The sequence below is a fragment of the Pipra filicauda genome, unplaced genomic scaffold (assembly GCF_003945595.2).
Source record: "Pipra filicauda isolate LSUMZ 115617 unplaced genomic scaffold, ASM394559v2 scaffold109_size3271384_pilon, whole genome shotgun sequence".
Lineage (NCBI taxonomy): Eukaryota > Metazoa > Chordata > Aves > Passeriformes > Pipridae > Pipra > Pipra filicauda.
In genome coordinates this window covers 1,111,380-1,126,907 of record NW_024103540.1, presented here as the reverse complement: position 1 = coordinate 1,126,907, position 15,528 = coordinate 1,111,380, and the positions used below count along the sequence as shown (strand labels likewise).

Genomic DNA, 15,528 nt, shown 5'->3' with positions numbered 1-15,528 from the left:
CTGGACTTGTATCTTAGGGAGGAAAGCCCATCCCACCCCAACCACTTCTGATGTCATGGCACCTTGTGCCACTTCAGGGAATTTGTTACAGAGTCCCAACTCTGTAAAGTAGTGAAAGAAACAGACAAATTGGCTTCTCCAGTAATATTTCCGAGTGTGAACTGCAGCCTGTTGGTATAAATAGCTAAAAGAAAACTAATAATGTTTTGCCCTATTGCTTGAGACAGCAACGAGTCTTGGCCACAGTGACATGGGAAAGGAGGGCAGTCCTGCTGCTTCTGTCACACAACTTTATCCCAGTATGCTTTTCCAAAACCAGTGAACAGCTGTATGGTCAGAGGAGCAGACTGAGGTACAGGGGGATGTGCAGAAGACGTGTGTGGCCATGGCAGAATGTCTGTCTAATTTCTATTCTGGTGGCCCCTTGGGCTGTCACTCAGGTCTGCAGAGCTGTGGTACTGTCTGATTTGTAATTTTTGCTGTGGTTGGAGCTGGTTTTTCAGGTCTTTTTCAGTTGGGGAAAAGAAGTGTGTGAGGAGACTGTCTGGAAAGAACAAGTGAACACTGGCAGCTGTGTGCAGACACTCCATGAGTAGCTGGACTGCTGATTTTTTTGTTATTCCTTTATGCTCACCAGTCCAAAGAGTTTACAGAAGATGAGGCAACAAGATTTGCTGAATCTCTTCCTAAAGCCCTTCAGTTACAGCAGCCTTGGAGAAGGATGTGGGAGCAGCTTCCACAAGAGTTCAGAGCAGAGCGGAAAGTATCTGACAGGCTCTTTCAAAAATGCGAAGGCTGACTCAGGGCCCATAAGGCCTTTTTGGATCACATTTTGGCTTTTAAACTCTTAAAGGAAGCCTTAGCACAAATAGAAAACATGGGTATTTTGGAAACAAATCAAAAGCACTCATGAAGTGTCCCCCACACACCTTCAAATCCTCCCTTTCCTCTCTCTTCCTGGCCCCAAATCTCATCAAATGTTTTTTCCCCGATCTCAGCAACTTGGACCTGAAACCTGTTTACACATGAATTCTACTAACAAAAAGGTTTGGGTTTTTTTCCAAGGCTGTGTTATTTTACTGGATACAGGGACTGTGTTTTCATTAGGAGCACTAAAGTCTTTTGTCACTTAGTTAATGCTGAAGTGAGTTAAGAAGCAACATGCAGCTGGCAATGGGTGTTTTGCAGCTGTTAGGACTGTTGCAGGTTACTCCACTTTCTCTTGGACTGAGCTGCTTCCCTCTGACAATGGCAAAAGGCGCAGTTGTATGGCTGCTTTGTGTTCTTAAGGGTACAGTTTCCCCCCCTTTTCCATTTTGAAGGGGTGTCCTCTCCCTTTCTCTCTATCCTTGGCCACCTAGATGAAGTCTGTTCTGGCAATTTTCCCCCTCCTTTGGCTGGGGAGGAGGAAGCAGAGTGGAAAGGGAGGAACAAACAGCTGTCCTTTAGGTTTCAAATCAATGCAGCTCCTTAGCAGGCTGGCAGTGTGAGCTCAGTCCTTAGGAAAACTCCTCTTTCATTCAAGAGGCGGCCTAAGCAAATTCTCCCCTAGTCCACGACCAAAGAGGTAGGGAGTTTGGTCCTTTCCAGCTTGTAGGACCATTGCAGCTGGTACAGGCTCCTATTCCCTGTGTTTGATTTGTGCAGTGCACTGGAGGACCATGTTGGCACCGTGGAGGTCAGCCTGTCTCAGGGCACGACTGAAATGTTGCAGCGGCCGTGCTTAAATTCCCATCTCTTCGTGAAAAGCCGCCTTCCCCCGAGACTGGGAGTGGGTGTAGGAAGATAACCAGTGAGGTGATCTGGCACTGATGAGGTGTAGCACTGCCCAGGCCACACTGCAGCATCAGGGCAGAGAATTCAGGATTTGCTGGCAACCTGTTTCTGAGTGTTCCGATCTCTGAAGTGTGTTTTGAGTCGGGAGGATCACAGCTGAAATCTCATTAGCAAATAATAGGCCTAGTGTGCAGAAATCTGCCTCACTGACATCTTGATCTTCCTCTGCCACTTCTGGTCAGCAGGGCTGAAAATGCATTCTTGTTTTGCAAGTGTGAACACAGTGTCGCTGCCCTGGTTTACAAGTGACAGTGGAAAGAGCTGTGATACACAATGGCAAGGGGGATTTTAGCATGTTTACAGGAGGAACTTACACAGTTCTGCTGGTGTTGCTAGAGAACTTCAGTTTTTGAGGCATACAGAAAGGGCTGTCTACAACTGGAATTTGAAAGGTAGATATGCCTGTTAATAAGGCATCAGGTTTCATTTAGCTGCAGAATAGCTGATCAGTGGAAAAAGAACTTTTCTTAGGTGTCGTTTTCCCCCACGAATTTGGGTGTCTCAATACCCTCTGTCCCTGCCATACTGCTAAGTGGTTCTAAATCAGTAATGGTCCTCAAATCTGAGAGCTTGCAGGGTGAGGACATCGCTACTAGCAACAGATGAAAAATGGAGTAATGCAGTGGTATGCCATCCTGCCCCAAATTAAATATTTCCACCTTCAGAAGCAGAGCCCTACTCTCCAAATTTTAAAAAAACCTTGCAAAGTGCTGTTGTGCGGCAGGCAGGGGCAGGTTTGCGGGAAGGGAAGTTGTACAGCCATGGGATTGCATCCTGTTAGATATGGGATTTTCTGGCCTTGCAAGCCTCCTGGTCCTCTGTCCTTGGGTAAGGTACAGCGCTAGAAGACGGATATCAGGAGTGCCATTAGCTCCAGGTAGGCTTTCCTTGAGCTTACTGAGCAGAAGGGGACTCTGCAGACACTGAGATTACCAGAACAGTTCTGATTGCAAGGAAGGGGAAGACTTTGATTTATGCATTAGTAGGATCTATCCAATCCTTGGTCTGCCTTGTTTTCTTACTTTCTGTCTGCGTTGCTTATTTTTGTCTCCCTGGGTGCTTCTCCCAAGACTTCTCAGCTCGTTGGTGTTTAATCTTCTCGATTTGTCTCCGGCCCCGCTCGCTCTAATCTCTGCAGGTCACTGTGCAAGTTTGCACGTTTGGTTCTCTTTGGCTGTTTGCTGCCATCAGCACATCTGATCGTGGTTGAGTTTACATCAAAGGAACACCTGACAAAGGAGCAGGCCTGATAATAGGCTCCAGTTTCTTCTCAGCAGCCCAAACAGGTGGAGGCGGGTGAGGGAACGCTGGCAGGACCACAAGGGAGTTCATGCTCCACTTTCAACACGCCTTGCTTTTCCCTCCTGCCTGACGGAGCACTGCAGAACCTGCTGCTGCTCCTCTAAGTTCCCTAAAAATAGAGCTGCCCCTGGAAAAGAAGAAAGCAAGACAGAGGTAGGCCTTGCTCTTCTCCTGCAAAACAAACCCACAGGTGGGAAACTAATTAACTAGGAAGGGGGGAGGAAAAGGCTCTCCTGCAGTTGCTGTTGTAGCTGCAGAAGTGCAGCTCGTGAGTTATAGGTGTCTTTTCCCTGCAGAAAGAGCCAGCTCAAATGCCAGGGTCAGGAGAGATGCTACAGTCGCAGTGTGATTGTTTGCTGCCTCTTTGGAGCTGGCCAGAGAAGAGGCTGATGAACCCAAGGCTGGATTCTCTAGCAAAATACTTCACCTGAAGTGTTGAAGGATAAGGATTTGCATTTGCTTTTGTTCATATAATTTATGCTGCCCAGACCATTTTCCCTGTAGAGAGTTTGCTGTTAGGAGCCCATTTTATATAACTACAATCCACAATTACATGTGATTAGACACACAGACGCGATGATTGATACAGAGAAACATTTCCTGCAGTTGGGATTATCCTGAGAGGTGCTGGATGCTATTTGAATTGGTGCCAGGGTCCAGGATAGATGTGTCTCATGAGTGCAGTGCCCGGAGTTTTCCAGCATGTGGGAGCTGCTCAAATTTGGTGCTGCAGTGGTGGTTTGGGTGCCCTTTGTCCTCTGCTGGAAGGAAAACCAGTGGCACCACATCCCATCTCCTGTAGGTTTCACCTGGCGGTGTTGAGCCCCTGGTATTCTCAGGGCCTAAGTTCTCCAAGAAATATGTGAATCTCTGGGCTCTGATCCATCCTGGCCACATTTGCATGTGCTCACCCTGGACTTGGAGACATCTGACAAGGGGAAAGCTCAGCTTCCAGAAGGCTGTGGAGGGGAGATTTGGAACAAGAGGATGTCTTTGTTCCTCTGGTGCAGCACAGGAGATGTGAAACCTGGGGTAAGTGCAAGGGGCAGGAATATGTGTGCCAGGAGCTCCCTGCAGCTTGTCTTCTCCAGGGATGTGGCCCAGGACTGCAGAGGTCCTGGGTGCAGGAACTCCCAGCTCCCCATGCTCTTCTGCACAGAACCAAGCTTTCTTATTCTTTAATTTAGCTCAGGCTGGGGAGGCACTCTGTAAAACCTGCTGTAACCTGGAGTGGGGAAGGGATGAGATCCTGTTGTCCTTGGCTGAAGGACAGAAGTGGTGACTGGAGCTGTCTGGTGCTGGAGCTCCCTGAGCTTCCTCTCTGAGTGTGCTGAGCTAAAAGCAACATCCCCATTGGAGGGATTTTCAGCTCCTTTCATTCCAGGCAGGGTTGGAGATGACTGGTTTCTCCCTGGTGTGAGTGCTGTTTCCCAGGAGAGCTGAGGATGGACAATCAGGACAGCCCTTCCCACCTCACCTGCTAGATATACCATGGCCTGGGGGACTAGAGGTGCTGTGCTGCCCAGCTCTGACCTCTAGCCCTGCTGTGCTGAGAGCCAGCTCTTTGGAGATTAAAGGTGCTATTTAAACAAAATAATAATAATAACACTGCAGGCAGGTTTGATTTATTATGTAGGAACTGTAGTATTCAAATGAGCTCATGATAAATGGAAGTATTGGCTTATTAAATGTTGCTTTGGACTTTGCCCTTGGGAAGGCAAAGTAGTGGTGTAGTGGTGATTTGAGTAGTGATTTTCATAGTGTAGTGGTGATTTGAGATGGTCCAAGTTCTTCTTTGGGTGGTGGTGGTTTGTTTTTTTACCTTCCAAGGATTTCTCCGGGTTTAAATCCACTTTCAGCTGTGGTCTGTTAAAACAATTTCCAGCAAACTGTCACTGCCTGTCCTTGTCTGTTTATGACATATGAAAACCACATCTATTTTGTTTTCTACTGTTTTAAACCCAGGCTTGGGTGTGACATTTGGAATATCTGCTCTTTGCTTTCTGCTGTTTTCACTGAGGAGTGTGGTGGGATGTCTGGAAGCTGTGAATTACGAAGGCGAGCTGTGCTACAGCCCAGCTTAATTTAAAAGTACAGCACTTAGAAAAACACAGTGCTTTGCTCCCACTTCTTCCCTGGCACATGAAGCCATTGTATTCTGAATGAAAGCATGGATAAATCTGGATAAATCCCATCTCTTTCTCTGGTCCCACGTGTAGGGCACTGTTCCTGTCCCAGCTGGCCAGGCTCTGTTCCCCAAAGCATCAGAGCCATCCTGCAGCCAGCAAACTCAAATATTAAACTTCCAGCAAAAGGCAAAACAGGAGAGGGGTGAGGCCATCCCACTTGTACTCTCTGGAAGTGCATATGGATGGATGCCTTTCCTCCCTCTCTATCCCAAGAGTTTAACTCCTGGCTGCCCGGGATCTTATATTTGCAGCCGTAGAGTGGATGCACCTACAGAGCACAAGTAAGCAGAGGCTTCAAATGAGACAAATCAGGAAGTGAAATGAGAATCTCACCGTGGCATGGCATTAAATCCTGGATTTGCATTAGACTGAGTGGAAAGTCAGGAACCTGCATCCCGGGATTAAAAATAGCACCGAACAGCGCGAACGCCACTAATTGTGGGTTTGCAGGAGAAAGGCAGAAACACGCTGAAAAGTTGGCTCACAATGGCAGTTGCTGCATCCTAATCTCCTGGTTCCTTTCTTGCCTTGCTAATAAGAAGTAAGACTAATTTAATTTTCACAACATCCCAAATCTGGGGCTCTATGATTCAGAGACTTAATAAGATTCTCTTGCCGAGCCAAGAAAAGCTTAGTGGTTTTGAGCTTACTTTCTGCTGGGTTTCACTTTCGGGACATTTGTGCAGTGGTTTGGTTTTTTTTTAAAAAAAAAAAAAAAAAAGAACTTGTATTCCATCAGGATTACTGTTGTCTCTGTTTAAGTTATTATATGTGTAAATTGGTTGTGCTGGAGCTGGCTAAAATCTTGAATGAGAAAAGGCAAATTTTGGCAAAACGAAAACATTTTATGAGTTGTTTTGATTTGCCACACTTTTTTTTTCTTTTTTTTTTTTTGGTCGTCTGGAGAGAAAAGAAACAAACCTATTTTGTTTCAGCCTTCTCCAAATAAAAGGCTTTGAGATTTTCCTCTTTGAAGCAACTTTTCATTTAGAATGATCTTCGGCGCTAACTTTTGTTAAAGGGCTGAAGAGTCAAAGTGGAACATTTGTTTCAGTCGACCCCAAATGAATTTTTTTTTTGAGAGAGAGTTTTTTCAGGATTGCCAGCGAACCGAAAAATCAGTTATTCACCCAGCTTTATATCCCATATACTGATAGAACTTCAGAGCCCTGCCGTGACTGTTTATGTGGTGCAGCTGCCCCTAAACCCTCCGTTTATATGTTGGGAAATTATTCTGCTTCTCAGGGTTGCCTGGGACAGTAAACCTTGAGTAAGCGCCTGGTTTTTCTCCCTTGGTTTAATAAGGAGGCAATTTTTTACGAAGTTATGTTTTCTAACTCTTCTTTTTCATGGCAGGTATTACCTTTGCCGGCTGAGGTACAGTTGCAGGACCTGTTTTATGCTAAAGGCAACACTTGGCTGTGTGAGGAGCAGGCATCGCGTTAGGAGATGGGTTTAGAGCAGCAGAGTTGAGCTTGGCTCTGGGGATAACGTACTTCAAAAAGATGAGTGCAATAATCAGGAAAGGTCCCTAATTTCAGGGTTAACCACAGTCAAAACCCACATTTAAAAAGCGCTCTTCTTATGGTTACTCTGGGTGATAAATTATGTATTACATGGAGCCATTGGATTGTTTTAACTCTTTGTCAGGGTACCTTTCCCTGTATAGAGAGTTATCTGCAGATGGCACAGGGCATTCTAGAACAACAGAGACAAGTTTGCCTGTTTTACTGAAATTGGTGGAAAAAAGTTTAGATCAATTGCTCTAGAACAGACACCATGACCAGAAATTGTTGGTCCTGGATTGCAAGTCTGCTGGAGAGAAAGGAGTTGGGCTGAATGGGTTTGTTCCTGCTGTTTATCTTAAATCTTAATTTAAGCTTAAATCTTGATGCCTCTCACTTGAAGCATTGGAGCATTTAGAGCAGCACAAGAAAACAGGCTCTGTGTGCGAATGTTCCTGAGGTTGCAGTTTTCCCTTTGTGCCACTGTCCCACTGAGCCCTTCCCAGCCAGCTGGGTGTGTTTTGGCACCCAGACATGGTGCCAGAGCCGGTTTTGCCTTGGCAGGGGTGCTGGGCAGGCTGGAGTGACCATGCCTGCTCTGAGCCAAGCTAGGATTTCCTGGAGAGGACTATTCTTTATTTTTAAATCAGATTTTTTTTTACCCTCACCTTCGGAGACCACCGACCCTGCCTTGGGTCAAGGCATGAAACGAAGTTGGAGCCAGGTGGATTTGCTGTCCCCCAGGAGCAGTCCATGGACGATGGGGAAGGTTGGTTTTTCTCCCATCCCTTCTGAGGACACTTCAGTTTGGCAAGTCCAGTGCCCTTGGAGCCCTTCTCCTTCCCCAGCCTCGTTCTCTTCACCCCATGTACCTCTGCTCCCCACGGGGACCTGCCTGGAGGGGAGCGGCTGCGTGGCAGCTGAGCCGGCAGGAAGGTCGTGGCACGGGACGTGGGAGAGGAGGCAGGAGTAAGAGTTTCTGGCAGGAGGGAGCAAGCTGGGACTTGCCATCTTTCCAAGCTCATCACCAGGGCCAACTTGAAGAGTTGTCCCTCCTGCCCAGCACGTTTCTCTCCCTTTTTCCCCCACTCCTTTGCCTGGGATGACAGTCCTGGGTTGTCTTTGCTTTTGTGTGTGGGACTTCAAACTGGTTGAACCAATTCATAGTGGATGATTCACTGGACACGTTTTGGCCCTCACTTTGTTCCTACAGTGTCTGTCAGCAGCTTGCAGTTCTTAGAGCTGTGCTATAGCTGCCATTCTGCATCACTGCCATCCCCAGAGCCCCCAAAACACACCAGGGATGTACAAATCATCATCATGCTCCTTCCTGCAATCAGTTCTGGGTGTCCTGCTGATCCCTGACCCGTTAAGTCAAGGCTTTTCAATGGCCCAGTTTGAGTGGCAGAGGTGATTAGATGATTTTATTTTTTTTTTTGGTTGGATTGGAGTTGGGCTGGACAAAGGAAACCTTCCAGAATTCAGTTTGTAGTAGGTAATAAACCATGAGACTGGTGAGGCCACGCAGTTTTTGGAGTAACCTGTAGCAATAGAGGTACACTAAGCAGTTCTTTGCTTAGAACTTCTGCTCTATTTGAGGCTGTTGCCAAGTGTGTGTGTGGGGGGGGAGTGTCATCTCAACGAGGGTGGCCTCACTGCCAGCATCGCTTCTGCCAGAGCTGTCGCCTGCATCTGCAGAGCAAACTGCAAGCTCAGCTCTTCCCCAGCTCCCCTGCCTTATTCCTTCCCTGAATCCTTTTCCTTTCCAAGGTGGGAGCAGCCTGGCTCCCAGAGCAGCACAATCCAGTTCTCCCTCCCTGGCTGAGGCAGCTGTGAGTCACTGTGCTCACGAGGTTCGTCAGCGGGAGGAACTGGTCCGAGGAACGTGACGGTGATGCCGCTGGAGCGCGGCCAGCTCGGGTCTGTGCCCGTGGTGTTCCCTGTGGCACAGCGTCCGACGGCTGGAGACAGAGCAGCTGCTGTATGTGGAGACCACTCGCACCCACAGGTAACCCCTAAAGGCTTTTCCCATCCGGGAGCTCAGCTGCTCCTGACCCCCAAGCCCCTCCTTGGACAAAAGCTCCACGGCTGGGATCAAGTCTCGCTGCTGGAGCTGGATTATCTCTGGGCTGCGCTGGCCAGCTCCTGTGTGGTTTTTGAGTATCACTGCTGCTTCCAATTGTACATATTTCCTCCTGGGGAATATGACCTGGGCCCAGATCCTGCTCTTGCTTTCATCCAGTGAAAGCCAAAGTCTGACATCCCAGCTCACCAGACCTTCCTCAAACTCTGGTGTAGCCTAAAGCTGTATCCCTGCAACCACTGCTGCTGTAGGTTGAGGTGAGATGGTTGAGGGAGGTAAGATGTTCTGGTGCACCTGTACCAGGTGCTCTGCTGCTTTAAAAACGGAGTTAGATACAGAATAGATGTTCTCCAAAGTGAAAATAGGTGCTCTTCAGCCCTGGAATTAGATTATTAACTTGTCCATCTTCTCTAGCTGGGGGCAGCCAGTCCCATTCAGGGTGGCAGAAGCAGCTTCTTTACACTGTGGCAAGAGGTGTGGGAGCAGAGGGCTGGGCTTTAAAATGCCTGGAAATGGATACCCCCCTGTTCATGTCCCGAGCCAACTGCAGGCCTTGCTTGAAAAGGCTGCTACTAAACCAGTCAGGACTCAAAGCCCCCCTCTTCCGCAGCCACTGGATTTTTCGAGTTCCCCTCTGGATCTTTCTCAGTGCTGTCTCCTACTTTTCCCCCCCAGTCCCCTTAATTTAAGGTTATATTAGGCAGTTCTGCTTCACCAAGTTTTCCCTCCAAAAAAAACAGGCAAGGGAAGAGATGCAGACCACTCAGTGCACAGATATTAAGCCCTGGCAGGCAGGAAAAAGGCAGTGGTAGGTAGAGCAAGGGGGAGAGGGTTTTGTCCCTCCATGCCTCACCCCAGTAGACCCCGCAGCAGGCAGGAGTGGGCTGCCAAATTAGCTATGCTGAAGGGTTGTGAGCATGGCAGTAAATTCCCGTTGGAGCAGCCCAAATAATCCCTTCCCCATGCACAGCGTAGGGCAGTGTGCAAGGAAAACAAGACCAATGTTAACTTACCTGAGTATTGTCTTCTAGCAAACTTCCAGGCTTTTTTTTTTCTTTTCCCTCCCTGTCTCTAATAAATGCAGAGCTTGGCACAAGCACAAAATCCATGTCATTCCCACTCACACCAGGAAAGGAGCAAGTACTGAAGGCTGTGGGCCAAACTGTATTAAGGAGAGAAAGCAAGGGGAGGAACAGGGCGAGGGGGAGGAAGCCTAGTGAATAGGGGGAAAAGGAGAGGAAACAGGAGAGGAAATAGTCCAGGGAGAGTAGCATGAGGTGGGGAAGGCAGGGCCAGAAGAATGGAAGGAAATCCTTGCAGAAAATGGACTATTTGAAAGCTGTTCATTCTGTGCCTTCCCGCTGGCAGATGCTCTAGATCTGTAGATATTTGGGGAGGAATCGGCTGGCTTTTGGGGACATGTTGGTTGGAAAAGGGAGAGGGAAGGAGGACTGGAAAGAAACCTCTCTGCCCTGACCCTGGAGCGCTTGGCGTACCTGGAGCTTGAGTCCCAGAGGATGAGGTGTGGAAGTCAGTAGGTGTGCCCAGCCCACTGCCACACACAGAGCCCCTGTGGCCACAGCACATCAGTTCTTATGGCTCCTTCTCCCTCCCCGGCCACCTTGTTCTTTGGAGGAGAAGGAAGGGTGGGAGGAAAAACCCATGATCTTGCTGGCCTGCTGCCAGTTGCTAAGGCAGTTTCTTCAAAAGGGGAGGGAGGGGAGCTGTGGAAAGGAGGGAGCTGCCTGGAGAGTAGGCAGATGATGAACGCAGGGACCAGGCAGAGAGTAGCCTGCATCCACCAGTGATGGTGGCAAATGGGACCATGGGCTGAGTGGGAGCAGAGGGGAAGGAGCCCAGAGGAGAGGGGCAAGTGGAAAGGGGCAGGGAGGACCAGGGAGCAGCAACTCCTTGCACAGCTCAGCCGTGGAGCCAGCATCCCAAGGGACCTGTCTCAGCTGATGGGTTAGCTGTGGTTCAGAGCAGCTCTACGAAACACTGCCTGTGGCTGGAGGGGGTTTTATTCCCCAATGACTTTTCCCTGCTGTGGTTTCCCTGGTGAGTACGAGGTGCGTGTGGTCCAGGGAAGCTGGCTGTGCTGTGCAGGCCGGGCTGGGAGCAGGACTCACTCCTATTGCCAGTGCTGGGAGGAACACATGTCCCACACGGACGTGCAGGTTAGAGGTAGGGAACAGTATCCCTCCTGGACAAGGGCACCAGGAGTGTGGTGCACAGGGTGCCTTTCACCATCCCCTCCTTGCCTCAGTGCTTCGTTTAAGTGTCTTTCTGCCCACATGGCACAAGCTTGAACAAGGTCTGTGAAAGCAGGTGGGCGCCTGGCCCAGACTCCCTGATCTTCCAGTTAGTTGGCCCAGAGAGGAGCTTAATGTGGCTCTTGTCAGCTGTGGAGTTGCTGCACTGACTTACGATACTGAGCAGCAGCAGAGCTGAATGCAGACCTGGGCCATCGCTGCTCTCAGCGCTGCGGTGCCTCCTCTGCCTGGAAACCCACTCCTGAGGCACAGGGGCAGATGTACCTGAGAGAGGGAGAGACTGTCCTTCAGTCCTGAGGGTACCTCAGACTCCTGTGACCTCGAGAAGCACGATAAATGCTTTACTCTGGTGTGGTGTTGGTGTGAGATACCTCATCTGCCACAGGTCAGTGCCTGTGCCAAACTCCAGCCTGCTTCCTCCTGCCCCCTGCACGGGCAGGCTCAGAGCAAGGGCTGGTTGCAGACAAGTCCCTGGCAGCTCCCTCTGGTTGGGGCAGACACCACAGGGAGATGTAGCTCCCTGCCTGGGTACCCCATCTTAGCCGAGAGCGATGGTTTGCCCTCGCTGAGGTGGAAAGCTGGAGGGTTGGAGTGGGTGGGAAGCTGCTCGCTTAAGGAGAGCTCTGTGCGGAGTCTTGGTTTTGTGGGCTGGAGCCATCTCTTACTCACAAAGTGAGGAAACAAGCTCTTGAAAGGTAGGAGGCAACAGAATCAGAGCAGCTTTGCGAGTGCAACAGCGGCATCTCCACGGGTCCTGCCTCGGGTCAACGCACTGGCACCTGGGCATGTCCGTATGGGAGCTGCCAGTCCCTCGGTGCCGGCGAGGGCCGGTGTAGCCCGGAATGGAGCTGAGCCACCGGGGTAAAAGCGTTCGCGCCGTGGCACCGGGGGGGTGCGTTTCGCCCCTCTGAGCCGGGCGCTTGCTGAGCACACGGGAAGTTCAATGCCCGGGCCGGCTTTGATTCTCGCACTTCCCCTTTCTTTGCGTTTCTCGGGCCCCGTGTGCCCGCAGCCCTCCGTGCCCGGGGCGGCAGCCGGTGCGGAGCCCGCGGCCGCCGCGCCGGTAACACGAGCCCGGGCGCTGCGGCCGCGATGTTACTGATGTGCGGCACGTCGGGGCCGGGAGAACTCGCCGCTTTTCCGTCTGGATTTCGGTTCTCGCTGCAAATCCAAAATGGAGCAGTCGTGCTCCTGTGGGTGTAGGAGGCCGGGCGAGGCGTGCGCCGGGGGGGCGGGAGGGGGGTGACTCATGTGCTGCCGCTCCGCAGCTCCCGGGGCTGCTGCGCGGCCACAAAAGGCTTGAGCCAAAGGCAGGGGCGACATCGCCCTCCTGGCTGGCACTGAAAGCGAACACCAGGCACCCGGAGGAGCCGCGGGGGGAAGAGGGCACTGATAAATGAAGCAGTGGATTAAGGTATCAGATGTTTCCTGCCGGGATTTAATGCCCTCAAGGACAGTGCATTATACGTATTAAAACTGGGCAGGTTTCGCTCTGGGTCAGCCCAGCGGCTCCCTGGGAAGCCGCTCACACCGCACGGTGTGAGCTCAGGGCTGCAGCTCACACAGCACAGCAGAGCTGAGCGTCCCTGGGCACACGGAGTCCAAGAACGGCCACAGGACACGGCCACCACGGGCACCTCTCTGTGCTGGGGAAAAAAGCCTCATGCCAGGAACAGCCCTCGCACAAGGTGATACTTCTGTCAGGTAAAGCGGTGTGAGACTGAGCTGTCCCTCCCTTGTCAGCCCCCCTCCTACAGTACTAATGGGGTCCTTGTCTTCCCCTGACTCTCCTTTTTGGTGGAGGGAAAGAACAAAGTCAGAATTTATTTTAATTGTTTATTGTATAATATAAAACTACAAAAGTAAGACTGCTCATTTCCATGTACATTTGTCCAATTGTTTTTTGATTACAGCCCATACCTACATGTGAATACAGTAATCTGGTTTCAGATGTCTGTAATATTGCATAGAAAAGGCACAGCTCTAAGGTCTGTGGGAGGGGAAGGGGAAATACAGCCTTTTTTCTTTTTTTTTCCTTTTTTTTTTTTTTTTGACAATAACAAGCCCTGTTCAAACAACCATGCACTGAACATGTCACACTATTTACACCTTTTCCAGAATCTTGGCCTTTACAGGCACTAGTATGGAATATGCTCAGAACTAGACAGGAGTTGAGGTTGGGATTTTATCTGCAATTTGTGTTTTTAAAGAGGTTCCAGAACTTGCATTAGGCTTATTTTCAGAAAAAGAAAAAGTGCTTAAAAAGAACTAATTTATTTTAAAATGTTCAGTCTCATTAATTCATAGAATATCAAAAGCAACTTGCACAGAAGCAGGATATTGAAACCTGATGGGGGGGGGAAGGGGAAAGAACAAAACCAAATCAAAAGAAACCCTGTAACAAGAACAAAAAGTTCACAACATGCCAGAGTGAATTAAACCGTTTGTCAGACAGGATCCATTGCGATTTACTCAATTTAATGGTAATAAAAGTGTAAACTTTGGATTCAAAATATCAGTTTTAAATAACCCAGGCTCTTACCACGCAACATTGAGGAAAAAGCCAAATTACCTTTCACAAGGTCCGAATTTCTCCTGACAGTGATTGCTCCAGAGAGTGGCTTTCCTGTCGCGTTGTTCCAGTTGGCTGCAAGGAAGGTGCCAGACCGATGCACTTATAGACAACGCTGCTCAAGGCTGCTCCTTCAAGAGGGACGTTCCCCTTCCTTTGCCTGCAGGGCTGTGGGATCCTGCTGGACTCCAGAGGGACCTGTGGTGCCCGAGGACTGGCTGGTTGGATGCACAGAGCACCGTGAGCGGGTTGGATTTGGGCAGGCAAACCCCTCTGCCTGGCCCTACCTCCTGGCAACGAGGTGGTGTCAGCTCTGGCACAACTTCTGGGGCTGGAGGTACCATCCTGCTGCCTACTCCAGTTGTCCAGCCCCAGGGATTTCTGCTGGGCCTCCCAAGGGTGTTTAAAATAAAAAAAAAAAATACAAAAAAAAAAAATCACCTTTTTCAACCTTTTCTTGGCCAGCATGATGGAGGTGATTGCATTTGCTCTTGTAGCGTGCCAAGGGAGGCCCCCTTCAGGAAGCTGATGGGGGTAGGAGCCTGATTAGGACTAATTTTGAACTTAAAATTGTCCCTCCTCCATACCTTTTTTGCATATTTCAAACAACCAGACCCATATTAGAAAAAGAGTGTAGGGAAAAAATAATCCTGTGATCCATGCATATCCTGACTGGAACTCAGTTCATTCTTTCTGAATCTGGCTCCCATACCCTTTTTCATACAGATTTACATTCCTACAAGAGGATACATTCCTACCATACATTCTGTACATGTTACAATCCAGATGTTGTTAGCTTCACAATAAAATAAATATATTTACAGAAGAAAAAAAAAGAATAAATAATTTATGAAAAAAATCACTTCAAATCCAAAGCTCTTTTATTCTGCTCCCATCTTGTCACTTCATTGCACGTTAATGTCTATCTCCATCCCTGGTGTAGGTCTCAGAGAAATTCCATGCATGGCTGCTGACAGGACCACGGCAAAGGCCAAACTAGAGCCAACCAGTGACTGTGCAGGGAGAAAGTCACAGCCAAGCCCTTCCTGTCCTGGCCTGCACCAGCCTTCCCAACCTTTTGCTGAGTCTCATAAGTCTCAAGTATGCTTCTGTCCTCTGGGATTCCTGTAAGGATTCTGCCACAGGACATGTGCTTCAGCACCAAGGAGCCACAGACATCGTCCAAGTGGTGAAGTGGATTCAGAGCTTTGTGGATACAAAACCTTCAACTAACCCCACTTAACATAGGTCTCCAAAAATGGCATTGATGGGAGCTTTTGCCTTTGTGGTATTTGCGTAATTATGTTACTGTGTAAATATGTAAACTCCCCCCAAAAATGGCAGCTCCAGCATACTGCAAACCAGTTTTTAACCATGGCAAGGCAAGCGCCTACCAAGTTACCATGTGAAACTGGTGGTGTTACAGGTCTGTGCAGATAACACCCCTGTCTAAGGTGTTCCCAGGTACCAGAAGGGCAGAATCAGACAGGGCTGTTGGTTCTCCCACAAGGGCCGAGGACTGTGGCTGAGCAAGGGCCAGGCGTGAGCCAAAACTGTCCCTCCTCCTTCCCCACCCCTCCCTTCCCATGGTCCCCTCAAGCTACACTTGGTCAATGGTTTCCTGTTCGAAGCAATAACTTACTTTCTTTTTAGGCTGCGTAAGGAAATACTCCTGCAAATCCATCAGCATCCCAGTGCTTCACCCAGTTCAGCTTGGGAAAAAAGAAGAAAGCAAACCCACCCCCTCAGCCAGTGCCCCCCCTCTCCT

At 49.4% G+C, this 15,528-nt stretch overlaps 1 long non-coding RNA gene across 1 annotated transcript; it reads left to right on the top strand.

Annotated features, from left to right (window-relative positions):
* The first annotated feature begins 8,711 nt into the window (after positions 1–8,711).
* Positions 8,712–14,622, top strand: LOC120323218. The gene is made up of 2 exons (XR_005563487.1): positions 8,712–8,840; positions 13,791–14,622. It is a non-coding gene; the product is annotated as an uncharacterized LOC120323218 (long non-coding RNA).
* The last annotated feature ends 906 nt before the right edge of the window (positions 14,623–15,528 follow it).